A 13,078-nucleotide genomic window follows, 5' to 3' on the forward strand; every position below is an offset into this window, starting at 1 on the left:
AGGGCAGGTACATCCCATTTGAGGACTCACCTTCTTTGCTACCTGTGGTTTCCAGCTGGAGCAATCATAAATACAAGCACTAAAATCTGCCTTTCAGACTGACAAACTCAAAAGTCATTTGTCACTAGCTCTGAACATCATGCAGAGCACTGTTGGGTGCTCAAGACCGCTGAGAACATTTCATTTAGGTGCCTAAATACTTTTTACAGTGTCTAGTTTCTGACTCCTAACACAACATGTGCTGTGTCTCACCTACCTTCTGCACTGTTTTGCTGTGGTGCAGATTTTAATACTGCTATTCCAAATTAATTCCCAAACAGCACTGCACAGTGTGTCCTCTATTTCCTTACCACCTCAAATACACTGGTAGTAACAGTCTTGAAATGTAACCTACCCAGAATTTGTAACCTGTATCCTAATTTTGCCTGCACCCAGAATGTGGCCTAGTTATTTTCAGCCAGCTTTTCAGACCTTTATTCAGGAGAGGAGGTGATTAATTATGACCCTAATTTTATGCTATACAGACTTTTAGGTAAAGGAATTTAAGATCTTAGCTATTCAGGTCAGCATCAATTCTATTTGGTTTACACATGTCAGTGTTATGTGTGTATATATAAAGATTCTCTGTATTTAATAAACAATGTATTCTGTAAATAGAATTTACCTAGTATTTTTCTTAAAAATGAACATATGCTGAATAACATGTATAGGAGTACAACTGGTTCTGTACAAATTTGCAGAAAGGGGCAAGTAACACTGTATGATGAAGAAATCCTAGATGATAATAGATATTTGTCTTGAAGATAAAAACAAGTGCATGAAGTTATCCTTTCTGCAAGGTACCTCCCAGTTTATGTGCTTAATCATACAAACTTCTGGAAGCATCAGCAATGTTTTTTGGGTTTGGTTTTGTTTAGAGAAAACGCTGTGGTTAAAAAAAAAAAAATAAAGAGAACTTAAGCGTGGGGGAAAGCTTAGGTGTGTTGTTACTGTGAGTGTATTTTCAGGAGGAGTTTCCCAAGAGCTCAGTCTTTTACATGCTATAATTTCTTCTGACTGTTCTGGCTTCTTATTTTATATAATACCAGATTAAAATCTAAATACAATTTTTTCAAACACTTTTAGGTGCTGAAATTGCCTGTCAGGTTTAGTTGCCCACTTCCAGGTCTGCTGAGCTTTTCTGGCTTGCAAATAATTGTAATGATTGTATGTAAAGGCCATCTCTTGGGACTCCTGTGACAGATACTGTAGGAATGCAGCTCCCTTGCAAGTAGCAGACAGGGATCCACTTCCCTGCCCATCTTAAAACATTCTTTGGGGGAAAACTCATTCTCTCCATCCAGAATCTCAATTATGTCCCTGAAAATCCTGAGAACAGGGTTGAAAACAGAGTATATACATCAAGAAAAAAAAAAATTAAAGTTAACAAGGTAGTAGGGGAGAATAACGACATTTTCCAGCTCACATGAATGTGAGCATAGTCTATGCTCACATAGCCTTCAGAGCAATCTGAACTTTGTGCAGGAGCATAAAGACAGCAGATGAACATTGTATTAAAAAGGCAGAGGAGTGAGCTACAGTGAGAAAGGAGAGAGATGGTGTTGAGACATTTTTGGGGGGGCAGGGAGATGATTCGTTGGGCCAAGTGACCTTTTCCCATCCAGCAATTTCTTCTGTCCCAGTGCAGAATGACAATGGGAACCCAATGGCAGCGCAATCTGACATCCACGTCCATACTGAAAGAGATTCAACTCGACCGTGCTGCACTGCTGTGGCTATGGGATGCTGTGAAACAAGCCAGACCTAAGTTTCCAACTTGCCCTCTTTTCTGTTGTTGTTGTTATTGCTGTTTGTTTCCATTCACCCCCTTTTATTCTCCATTTTTTTTTCTGTCTTGACTCTGATGGGGGCTCTTTTTGTGCAAAACAAGCCCTTCTGATCTCTTTGAAAGGCCAGCTCTTGTCATTCTTCCAGATCATCATTGTATGACATGTTTTTATATCAGACTGACAAAGGAGCTATTTGATCAGGGGGTATGGTGTGTGATTGTAAGAAATTCAGCTAGCCGGTGGCAACCATTGTTCCCCAAAGCGGCTCCCTGACCCCATTCTATTCAAGGAAAAACTCCCTTGGAGTGGCCTCTATTCATTGAGTAACACCAGTCCGCAGTCTCACTCCAGGAGTATGCTCAATTCAGAGGTGTGTCACCGATATTGCCCATCAACCAGCCTTTAACTCTTTCATCAGCATTAGGTTTCCAACACAACAGCTGTTATCATAGGATGAGGTGGGGAGGGGGGGGTCGTGATGCATTCCAGCGAGCTGGAGCTCTCCTTATCTTGGAGAAATTTAACCTTCCTTTTAAAAGTTGCCTCGGAAAATATCTGCCTGCTGCTTTCTGTAAAGTGCAGCCTGAGTCATTTGCCTTCCCATCCCTGCGTCCTAAAATGTTACAGTTTGTTACTCAGCTCTTAAAACAAGAATATCTGTGCTTGCTCAGGCTAATGAGGGGCTTTGCATTGATATTAATGGTTTTCGGATTTGGCCTAAAATTATCTGTGACCCTCCTGCACCCCAATCGCACAACCTTTTCTGTCCCAGATAATCTTGTACCCATGTATGCATCCATGGTATCAGTGCAACTGCTGGCTGTGAAAAAGAACACAGAGCCAGGAATCTTCTGTCTCCCTGGGAACAATTTCATCTCACGTTATCAGCAAAGAAAACTTAGGGCATCTTCATGAGTGCTGAAAGGGCACTTCACTAAAACTGCTCCTGCTTCCTTCAACCAAACTCTGTGCACTAACATAAAGCCTCTAAAACCAAGGAAAACCAGTGCAAAAGCTCATGCTAAGTGGCTCAGGGCCACTGTCCTGTGCTTGGAAGGTTATACAGCATTATCACACAGCCTGAATGGGATCAGACTCAGACACAAGGTGCTGAACGGCTGTGGATTTGGCACCACAGCAATTGATGGCTTTGAACACTCTTGGGAGAACTGTCCAGATGACAGGATTAAAACTGGCAAGCCCAGTACAAGTGCAGGTACACAGGTTGCTGACTGCCTTGAAGTAGCCTCTGAAGTAAATTAAACTCAGTTCATCCATCGTAGTGTGGATCTGCTGCATCTGTTGATGCAAAATGTTGTCCCCATGCAATGAGCATGTCGGCTGCTGCAGGCCATCCATCTCTTGACATGGTTTCAGTGTCCCAGGAGCAGAGTTCCTTGCAGGGCGTCTTGGCTAACCATTCGCTTGCTTCCCTCGTTGAAAACACAGCCCTGCTTTCAACATCATTGCTAGACCCGTACTCCTTCCGCTGCCTTCCTCCAGCAGCCAGAATCCTGCCCGGTGTTTGGTACCACCTTGATAGCCTCCATCTCCGGGATCGGGATTTGTTAATAAACTCGGGCTCCCTCTGCTGGGACAGAGCATAAAATACGGGAGGGGCTGGGGGCACGAGGAGGGGGCTGTCTGTCTGTCTGCCCTGCAGGACAGGGTGATTTCACTGCTGGGCAGTTGGCTTTTTTCCCCCATGGCATTTCAGTGGATTTCACAATGAACTCTGCATTATTCTCCAGTGGGTGCTAATGGTGGAATAAACAGCAATGCTTTATGCTGCAACATCCTTCACTGCATGCTCCAAGACCTCTGGGAAACCTGCATTAAACTTCCAGTGACCTGTGGAGTGATTTGGCACCAGCTCTGTTTCATACAGGGGGCAGGAGGAGCTCAGGTGGTCGGCCACTTGTTCCATGTCGTGAGCTGGAATGTCTCCACTCTCCATTGAGACACATGTACTCCCAGTGCACAGTGCTGAATTTTACACATCTGGGAACAGACCTTTAAAAGGCTTCCGTCACAGACCTGCTGTCTTCCATCTACTGTCTTCTCATCCCCTCAGATAACTGCAAAAGTTGCAGCAGACTGGGGAAACCTGCTCCTGCCCTCTCCCAAGAGCACGTTCTGCAGTGAGACCCATCTGCATGCACAGGAAACTGCTTCTTGGAGGCTGTGTTTGCCCAGCCATCTCTGCATCCCCATCAGTAGACACTTCTCTGCTCCACCTGCACCATGCTAAGTGGTCACCCCATGATTTAAAGCATGGGGGAAAGATTCAGGTGCAGTCTTACTAGCCAAGCTATTCCCAGTGTGCAGAAGTGTCCAGGCAAGAATGAAACCTGCTAGGAAGGAGAAGCAAACCCAGTTCCTGAGTAGAACAGATAAAACTGCAGAGAAGGCACTTCAGGGAGACTTTCCCAGTGCATCTTGGACTCTTCCCATCTGCCACCTGTGAATTCGGCATGCTACATTATCTCTATGACCTTTAATGCACCCCTAGTTACTGTGCAGAATGTTACTGCATCAACATTTTTTCCAACAAAAACTGCAGTGTAGATCAAATTAAATGCATTTCCTCAGCAAAGCTGCTGCCTTCATCGCTCACATCTGAGCTTCCTGCCTAGAGATCACTGCTGAGCGTAAGCAGGCTGCTCTGCATACTCTGGTTTCAAGGAAGGTCAGACATTTCCTAGCAGCTCAATACAGGCAAATAACTCCAGAGACCTGTTACCTTCCATGACAGCTCCCACCAGTAAATGGTGCACCCAGCTTGCAGCTAAGTCCATGTTATGGTCCTGCGGCATCCTGATGTTCACCTGCTGCCTCGGGTCTTATCTAGGGCTGAGCCTTCTCTGTGTAGGCTGTTAGCAGAGGTATGGATTCACTGCTTTGGTAGGGAAAGATTTGCTTCCCCACAATGTATGTTCCTTAAATAATATACAAACTTCTTCTAAGTTCCTACCCCCATAGCTTCTCTATAGGTTTAAAGCAGAACAAGAAGCAACACAGGAAGGTTTCTGGGGATGAGGATTCTGTGCTGTGTTGATGACTCTCCTCCTCCTCATCCTGAGCTCTTCATGCCCCACTGGCACCCACTGTACCTTTATTCTTATGACCTTTTGTATTATGACTGCTTCCCACACAGCCAGCTTCAAGTAACAGCTCCCAGCCTGCTTCAGACAACAGCAGTGGCAGCATTATCCATCCTATGCATAAAACCCTGCAAGTTGGCACACTCAGAGCTTTCCTGCACTGGCACCAATGGGGAAGGCCAGATCCATAAGTACCCACCAGAGCACAGTGCTTGTGATGCTGCCCAGACCCAGAGCAGAGTCTGATCTCAGTGCCCAACATCTCCTCCAGGAAGTCAATGCAACTCCTCTGGACCATTCATCCAGGTCATCCCAGTTTGCCATGCCACAGGCTGAGCCTGGCTCTGGGGTGGAGCAGGCAGCAGAGGAACAGTGAGCAGTGGGTGCTGCCTAGTAAAATAGCCATGAAATAGCTGTCTGTGTCACACTGCCATTTCTCTAAGTGACAGTCCCCTGAAGCAGCCCATTAGGGGTTCACTTGGTCTCGATAGCAGAGACTCCACATTTGTCATCTCTTGAGTGACAAGAGGACTAAAAGCCTATGTGCTTCACTAACCGGCTCCAGCTTCCTTCTCCTTCCAACAGATATTCATTCCCAGGAAATGTACTTTAGGGAGCACAGGATGGGACCCAAAGCCCCTCCTCACCCTTCTACTGGCTGGTCCAGCTGCTTTTGCTTTTCCATGTAGGACTTGTCCACACTCCTGCCTGCTTTGTCCCCTTTGCTGTTCGTCCCTTTGCTCACATCAGCAGTACAGCTTTCCACACCAAAGGTAGCAAATACACAAAAGAAATGCCCCATCCTCATCCTATGTAATGTGATCCCATGTCACAGCACTGAGGATTTGTCTGAAATCCCAACTCACAGAGTATCACCATCAAGACAAAAACCTCAGCTGTAATTTTCTCTTACCTCTAGGGAATTTTCTTATCCTTACTGAAGCTGAAGGCAAACTGGCTCCCTCAGGGAGCCCCAGACTTGATTTGGGAAGCTCCAGCTGGTGACTGGAGTGTTTGGGACCTTAGTGGCCTGAAGGCTGTCACATTCACCAGCTGGCAACATGGCCCCTGGGTGCCACCTCCACATCACACCACACCACCCTGGAGTTCAGCCTCATTCTGGGAGTGCCACAACTCTTACAAGGAGGTTGGAGGGGAGCATTGGTGAAGGACAGGTGGCTGCTGTGGTGGGGACAGTCATCAAGCACGAGTCATCCCTCTGCACCGGTGTCAAGTGTGTGGCAAACCCACGGCTCTGCAGGGGGAGGTGGTGAAACTCTCAGCTCCTTGCAGTGATCGCTCTGAGAGGGAGTGAAGTGCAGACACATTCAGGCTCCACAATGGAGGCTGCAAGGGCTCAGCACATGTCAGCAACCTCTGATATGTGCTTGATCCCACCAGTCCTTTAGGGGCTGGGGATGTCCCTTTACCAGCCAGCAGCAATTAGTAAGAAAGAGCTTTCCTTATAATTATCCAGCTTGTGATAGTGGTGGGATTTGGGTCAAACCAGCAGGTGCTGCACATACTGCCACAAGCCACAGCCTTGGGAATTTGCAGTTTCCACCGCACTTCCTGCCCTATTGTGCCCCTCTACATCTCAGTCACTCCTCAAAAGTGCCGTGGGACAGCATCTGGGGTCAGTGACCAGCTCCTGAAACACAGATTCTGCCAAAATCCTTGCGTATATGAAAACGTGTGCTCTCACTGCTGTCGCTGCGCCAGCTTAGTGTGAGAGAATTGCAGACATGGGCATGGAGGATAATTAGGTCAAACCACCTTCTGCTCACATGTGAACTTATCCACAGTGGTTCTAGGGAAATTGGAGGAAAGACTGCGGCTTTACCCATCACAACTGAGACCAAAAATAGATCAGATGTCAATATATAGATGACAGGAGATGGAGTCCTCCTGGGAAGGCACAATATCCAGCATGTCAGATTTCCTTATAAAATAAATGCTGCCTTTGCCTTAGAGATGTGCTGTGGCCATTGCAGCTGGATGTAAGTGTCAGGAGACTGTAACTGCCTTACCTGCACCTCCTGTGAGGACCATCCATGTTTCTCTTCTTCAAAACAGACTGCAGTTATAGTGGTCCCATCTGAATGTGGATTACAGCTCCATGGTTGGTTTCAATTGCTCTGCAAATCCTGCAAGAACCTCTTGGAAAACACCAGCTCTGAGCAGAGACATCACCCCAGTGGGTGGTCACTTCATCTTTTCTCCTCTCAAGGTCTTGGACGCAACCAAGCCAACACCAGACTGTATCGCCAGATGCTGAGGCCAAGACACTTGGCTGCACTTCACAAGAGATATTGACAGATGGGAATCAGCTTTAAAAATCCCTACAGGAGCTCAGAGAGACCTGGAAAACCTGCTTGCTCTGCCTAGAGAAATTTGGTCAGGTGGGATGACACTGTAGGCTGGAAGAGGGCAAGATCAAGTGCTGTGAGTTGAAGTTAGGCATTTTAGGCCAAAAATGACAAAGAATATTGAAATATGGGGTCCCTGCAGAATATCCTTTCTTTCTGTTCCTTAAATAAGAGCTATGACTTTCACTCAGAAGGCACTGAGCAGGTTTCTGTCATCCAAGTATGGCAGAAGACTGGGATGAACATTTGGAATATTCCCCACAACCTTGAAATCTGCTGATGTAACAAATCCAGTCAGCATTCAGGATAGAGTCCAATCTTCAGTCAAAGCTGAGGAATTGGACATGAGGTTTAGAAAAAAAATCAGGTTTGTGGTTTTATACCTCATTTATAACTCAGATTATTGCATATATGCACTGCTTCTCCCACTGGACCACTGCCATACCTTTTCTTGGCCTCTAACAGATAGATTCAGCTGATTGGCAGCTCTGCCAGAATTTCTATCAAATCTTAATCTTTCTGGTTACTGATTTTCCCCACACCTTCTCTAAAGAAGTATGCCACTTGCTTTCAGCTCTGGCTGGGAGCTCCTGTGTGTTCACCCTGTGTCTGTGCAGAGCCCAGAACAGCATCAATGGCTGTGACACAAAGTATAAGGAGGAATGAGGATGTGATACTTTGGCAGAACAGCTCTGGAAAGTCTGTGCTCTTCTCTTGCTAAATTCTCTGCTGAGGGTTTGGCTCTGTTTGTATTTGCTGCTGAAAACTAAGCCAGCCTGGTGATGATGGAGCATTTTTGATGTCTAAAAAGAGCCCCCAACAAAACCAATAACTTCTGTTTATAGCTGACCTTCTCTGGTATACAAAACGTCTGAGCAGGCAGAGCTCATCCAACTCCAGCAGGCAAGAGGCACCCATCAGCACCACCTGGAAGGATGAGTTCAACAGCAGCTCAGGGGGAATGGGACACACAGAAGATGCACAGACTGGGACTGCTGTAATTCAGCCCAGTCAAAAGCATAAGCTGCAAGTAAAGCATTTGCTCACAGACACAATGAGTGAGAAAACTGGGCTGTCTGCTTACCCCAAACTGCTCATTTTTGCTTTTGTAAGAACCAGCTCCTTCTTGTACACACTGGAGGTGAAACCCTGACTGATCTCCCGGATGCAGAGTCTCACTGCACATGCACTGCCTGGCATGAGGGGAGTTTCAGCTGCAACCCAGCCTCCCCAGTATGGGTGGTAAGGTAATCCCAGTGTGGGAGAGAACACAGCTTCTTTTAGTAGGTATCTGATGAAATAAGCAACTTTGTCCTGTTTGCCCAAGGATCTAATACAGCTAATTACAGAAAACATGCACCATCAGGGGCATGTACTGGTGGGAGTCTGGGATGACCACACTTGCAGTAAAAGGACAGAAAAACATGGCTCCAGGGACAACCAGTTCTGCACCTAGAGGAACCCTGCAGGAAGATCTTTGAAGCATCTGCATGGATCTCAGGAGCACATGTCCTGCTGAAAGGCACCAGGTCCCAGCTTCAGAAACTGAGCTCAGAGCTTCAGAGCTGAGGCCCTGGCAGGACCACAGGCCCCTGAGTACCCACAAAAGCACAACCACCATAGTGCTGTTCATCAAGGTGCTCATTCCTCACCCTGCACCGTTGGAGCCTACATTTCACAAAGTCAACCTCTGCACTGCATCCTCTGCATTTTCAAAGTCTTTCCTTAACAGGTGGCTGTCTTCCTCCTCCCCAAACATGCTACAGCTTGAATCAGACACTTTGATCAGGGGGAAAATATCCCCGGGGAAAAAAGCTCTTGATGTAACACCAGCAATGTGTTTGAACCAGCCTGTCAGGGTACAGTGGAGAACCAGGGCCTGAAACTGTGGAGGGAAAAGGATGAAGACCTGACCAGCAGTCTTAAACAAACCCTGCCTGAACCCTGGGACCCAAAGAGTATTTTACAGTTCTTGTAGAGATACTCACACCTGCAGAGGAGTCTACATTGCCTTCCAGCAAGCACAGTGTCCCAGGCTGCTATGGAGACATCCCAAGCTTGCATATGCTGATAGGAGCTGCTGTCCCTGTACAAGCTCCTGGCTGGTGCTGCAGATGGAAATGGTTTGTGGAAACACCTGAACATCCAAACTAGATACATCAATCTGTTCAGGTTTGCTGTCTGGAACAGTAACTGTGGAAGAGAGCTGGACAATGAGCAGTTCCCATCCATGGGGGCCTTGAATGCCATGATGCCCCACGAGTATCAATGGCTGCCCTACAAAGAGTGGTGCCTGCCTTCCCGGAGCACTGTGTGGTGGCAGCACTGTTCAGGTGGCTGTCAGTTCATCCCAACACACACCAATGACCCCTACTTTAATCAAAATGGATAAAAATTCTGGTCATTCCCTTGCCTGCTCTACTGGTGGGTGACAACTCAAATGTTTGCCTGAGCCAGATGTAGTCACAAAATTTTGGTTTTAATGACATTTTGTGACACAGGTTGGCTCCTCCACTGCAGCCCCAACTGCTGAGAAATCAATCATTACCAGCAGTTAGCTGTTTGATGGTTAACAGCCTGAACCAAAGCCAAACTGGTTGTTAATTGGGCTAACAACTGATTTCAAGGGGTTGTTTTGCAGGGCCCAACACTCCCAGCAATTGACTTGGAGTTGTAACTAGCAGCCAGGCAGCAATTAACAGAATCCAGGGAAATTCGCAGGCCATTACCAAAGGGCTGGCTCCCAGCTGGGCTTCTGCTTCTCATGGGGAGATAGGGAGCACAGCCACAGCCCAGGGCCTGAGCAGGCAGAGCCAGCACTCAAGGTCCCATTTCAATCCTGATAGTCAAAATACTATGGATGTACAGCCTAGGGCTCATCTTGCACTTCAGGAAGCTTTTACGGGTTTGGGGTTTTTTGTTTTGGTTTGGTGTTGGTTTTTTTTTTTTTTTTTTTATTTGTGGGGTTTTTTGTTGTTGTTGTTGTTTTGGTTTTTTTTAATGTTGTTATTGGGGTTTTCCTGAAGTTTGCTATGACCTTCCACAGGGACACCTTCCAGCTCTCTTTCAAATCCCTTCTCAGGACTCTCTTTTGCTGTGGTAGCAACTAGACCCGTGCTTATGTCTATCTTGACAGCTATGGCACCTGCTACAGTGGACTATAGGAAACATGATATCTTTGGGACAAGGGCTGCTGCTTACTCTGGGAGCAGCTCATAAAAGAGGAGGTTCTAGCCACCAAGATGTACAACTACAGCAGAAAGAGTTTTCAAAATAATCACAGAAAGAGCAAGGCTGAGATTTTTTTCCTTCTCCTCCTACTACAAATCTTTGAGAGGAAAACAATTAGAAAACACTACTGGCCATATTGGCAGGAGAAGCCAGCCCAGTAAGCAAGAACCCTTCACAGTGCCATGACCATGGTTACAAGGGGTTACTCCATGTCTGAACAGAGGCGACACCACGCAGCCTGGAAGGACATTCCAGTGTTACAGCTACTATGAACATAGGAGAGATGCTATCAGATGAAGTCCAAGAACATCCCCTCTGCTCCCAGAAGAGCAAATCTGAAGTGCATTTCATTGCACAGTACCTGGGCCATTAGACAACCTGGAGTAACAGCCATAACCTTCAACTGATCCACACATGAGCCCTCTCTCGTCTGCAGCTGATGTGGTGCAGGGCCACTGGGTGGACAAGAAGTTTTGCTGGAGCCTGGTACCACTTTCATGCTGACTTTGACCCTGCAAAGGCTGCAGGTTCCCATTAGCCCAGTCCCAAACATCCCTCCAACATCTCCCAAGAGCTCCTCTGGTGTACCGAGCCACAGGGGCCATGTCTCCCTGGGCCCATGGCTTGTCAACACCAGAGACCACAGCACATCCTTGTCCAGGACGAAAGCAAACAGCCAACTTAGCCATCAAAGGTCTGCAGCAAAGCCACAGGAACTGGAGGGCAGCCCCATTTCTAAGGGAGAACTGATAGTGCTGTAGGCATGTGGGGGGAGGGGGTAGAAATGCTGCAAATGGGAAGCAGAGTGGTAATCAGGAGCATATGTGTAGGTGCTTGGAGCATCCCAGGTGCTACAGAAGTGCTAAGTGTTATTACTATGGCCAGGAAACTGGCTGTGAAAACCAACTGTACTCCACATCCCCTTTCTCTGCACCTTCTGCAGGGTCTGCACCCGAGACTCCCCATCAAACTCAGGAAAAGAGGAACCAGCCTGGAAGTGCCTTTGGCTGGAGGAGAGGAGAGGGGAGAGGAGAGAGGAGAGAGGAGAGGAACCAAGGCTCAAAAGGAGCATCGGGTCTTGTCCACCTGTGGCCAAAGAGATTTTGTGCCCTGTCAGAGTATGGTGCTGTCCCTCAATGCATGTTGAGTGCTGTTGCAGCACAGAAGGATGTTTCCATATGTGAGACTCATTTTGTGGCCACCCTGCCCAAAGTAATCTATCTCATGAGCTCCTGGCCCCCTGAGGGCCATTCCCTTGTGACAGCACTGAGCTCATTTGTGCTTCACCTTGTGTCTCTCTCTAGGATGCTCCACTTGGTTCCACAGCCAGGGCTTGCTGGTATGGAACAGGGCATGGAGCAGTGCTGAGCCGTCCCCACTGGCAGGATACAGCCCACCAACAAGCCAGTTTGGTTTGGAGTGGCCAAAATATGAGATCCCCCACTGAGTCCCTGAGCATCCCTGTTCCTGGCTATAAATCCCTTCCAAGGAGGAGTCTTCAGAGAGGGGGGCTGAAATGATCCACAAACTGCAGCCACCCCCCCACCCCCTCCCTGAGAGGAATTGCTCTCACACAAATGAAATGTGTGTAATTAATGGGCAGGGGGCTGGACAGGTCTGAGATGAAAGCGTTTCCTGGACTTGTCCTTCATTTGCATGGTATCAGAAGCTGTTCAGAAGGTGTGACTTTTCCCACAGGGAGCCCTCAGTTCGGTGGCACAATAAAGCCAGAACTTCTTACCCAGAATTAATTAAAGGAGGGGGAGGGGGATGGCAGGGAAATGTTTGAAAGCTGAGCCTGATGCAATAAACAAACAGCCCAGCCTACCTAAGGGAGCCTGGGCAAGCCCCAGCCCTGTTACAGCATCCTACAGCCCACCCAGCTCAGTGGGCACCCATATCTAAGCAGACCTCATGGAAAAGTTGTAAACTGAAAGAAGGGGTGGGAGCAGAGGCAGCATGTGCCAAAAGGTTTGGGGTTTGGTTGAAAAAGCAGGGGTACAGCCCCTGCTCAGACAGCACATGCCCCTTTTCTTGCCACTTCAATTTGTTGCTGCCTGCTATTCTGTTTCTCTGCCATAGAATCAGAGAATGGTTTGAATTGGAAGGGAATTTAAAAGTCTTCTAGTTCCAAATGCCCTGTCATGGACAGGGATACCTTCCACAAGATCAGATTGCTCAAAGCCCCATCCAGCCTGGCCTTGAACACTGCCAGGGATGGAGCACTCGCAGCTTCTCTGGGCAGCCACAGCAGCATTTAATCTGGAAACAGCTCTTTCTCCTGCCTGGTGCTGCCCTGGCATGTTTATCCCACATTTACTTCTTATCCTGTGTTAGCTGGCTGGACCAGATGTGCTTCCCCATGATCTGCAAGGCAGAGTCTCCCAGAAGTTGCTCAGCTCCAGCCCTGTCACTGTGTCCGGATGGCACTGGGCAGTGAAGCCCTGTCCAGGCAGGGACATGCACACACCACTGCTTGGAGCTCAGGATGGGCCATCATCCCTGCTTCAACAGCCAGAGCAGCAAGGCTCCTCTCCTGCTTCAT

The sequence above is a fragment of the Vidua macroura genome, chromosome 8 (genome assembly GCF_024509145.1).
Source record: "Vidua macroura isolate BioBank_ID:100142 chromosome 8, ASM2450914v1, whole genome shotgun sequence".
NCBI lineage: Eukaryota > Metazoa > Chordata > Aves > Passeriformes > Viduidae > Vidua > Vidua macroura.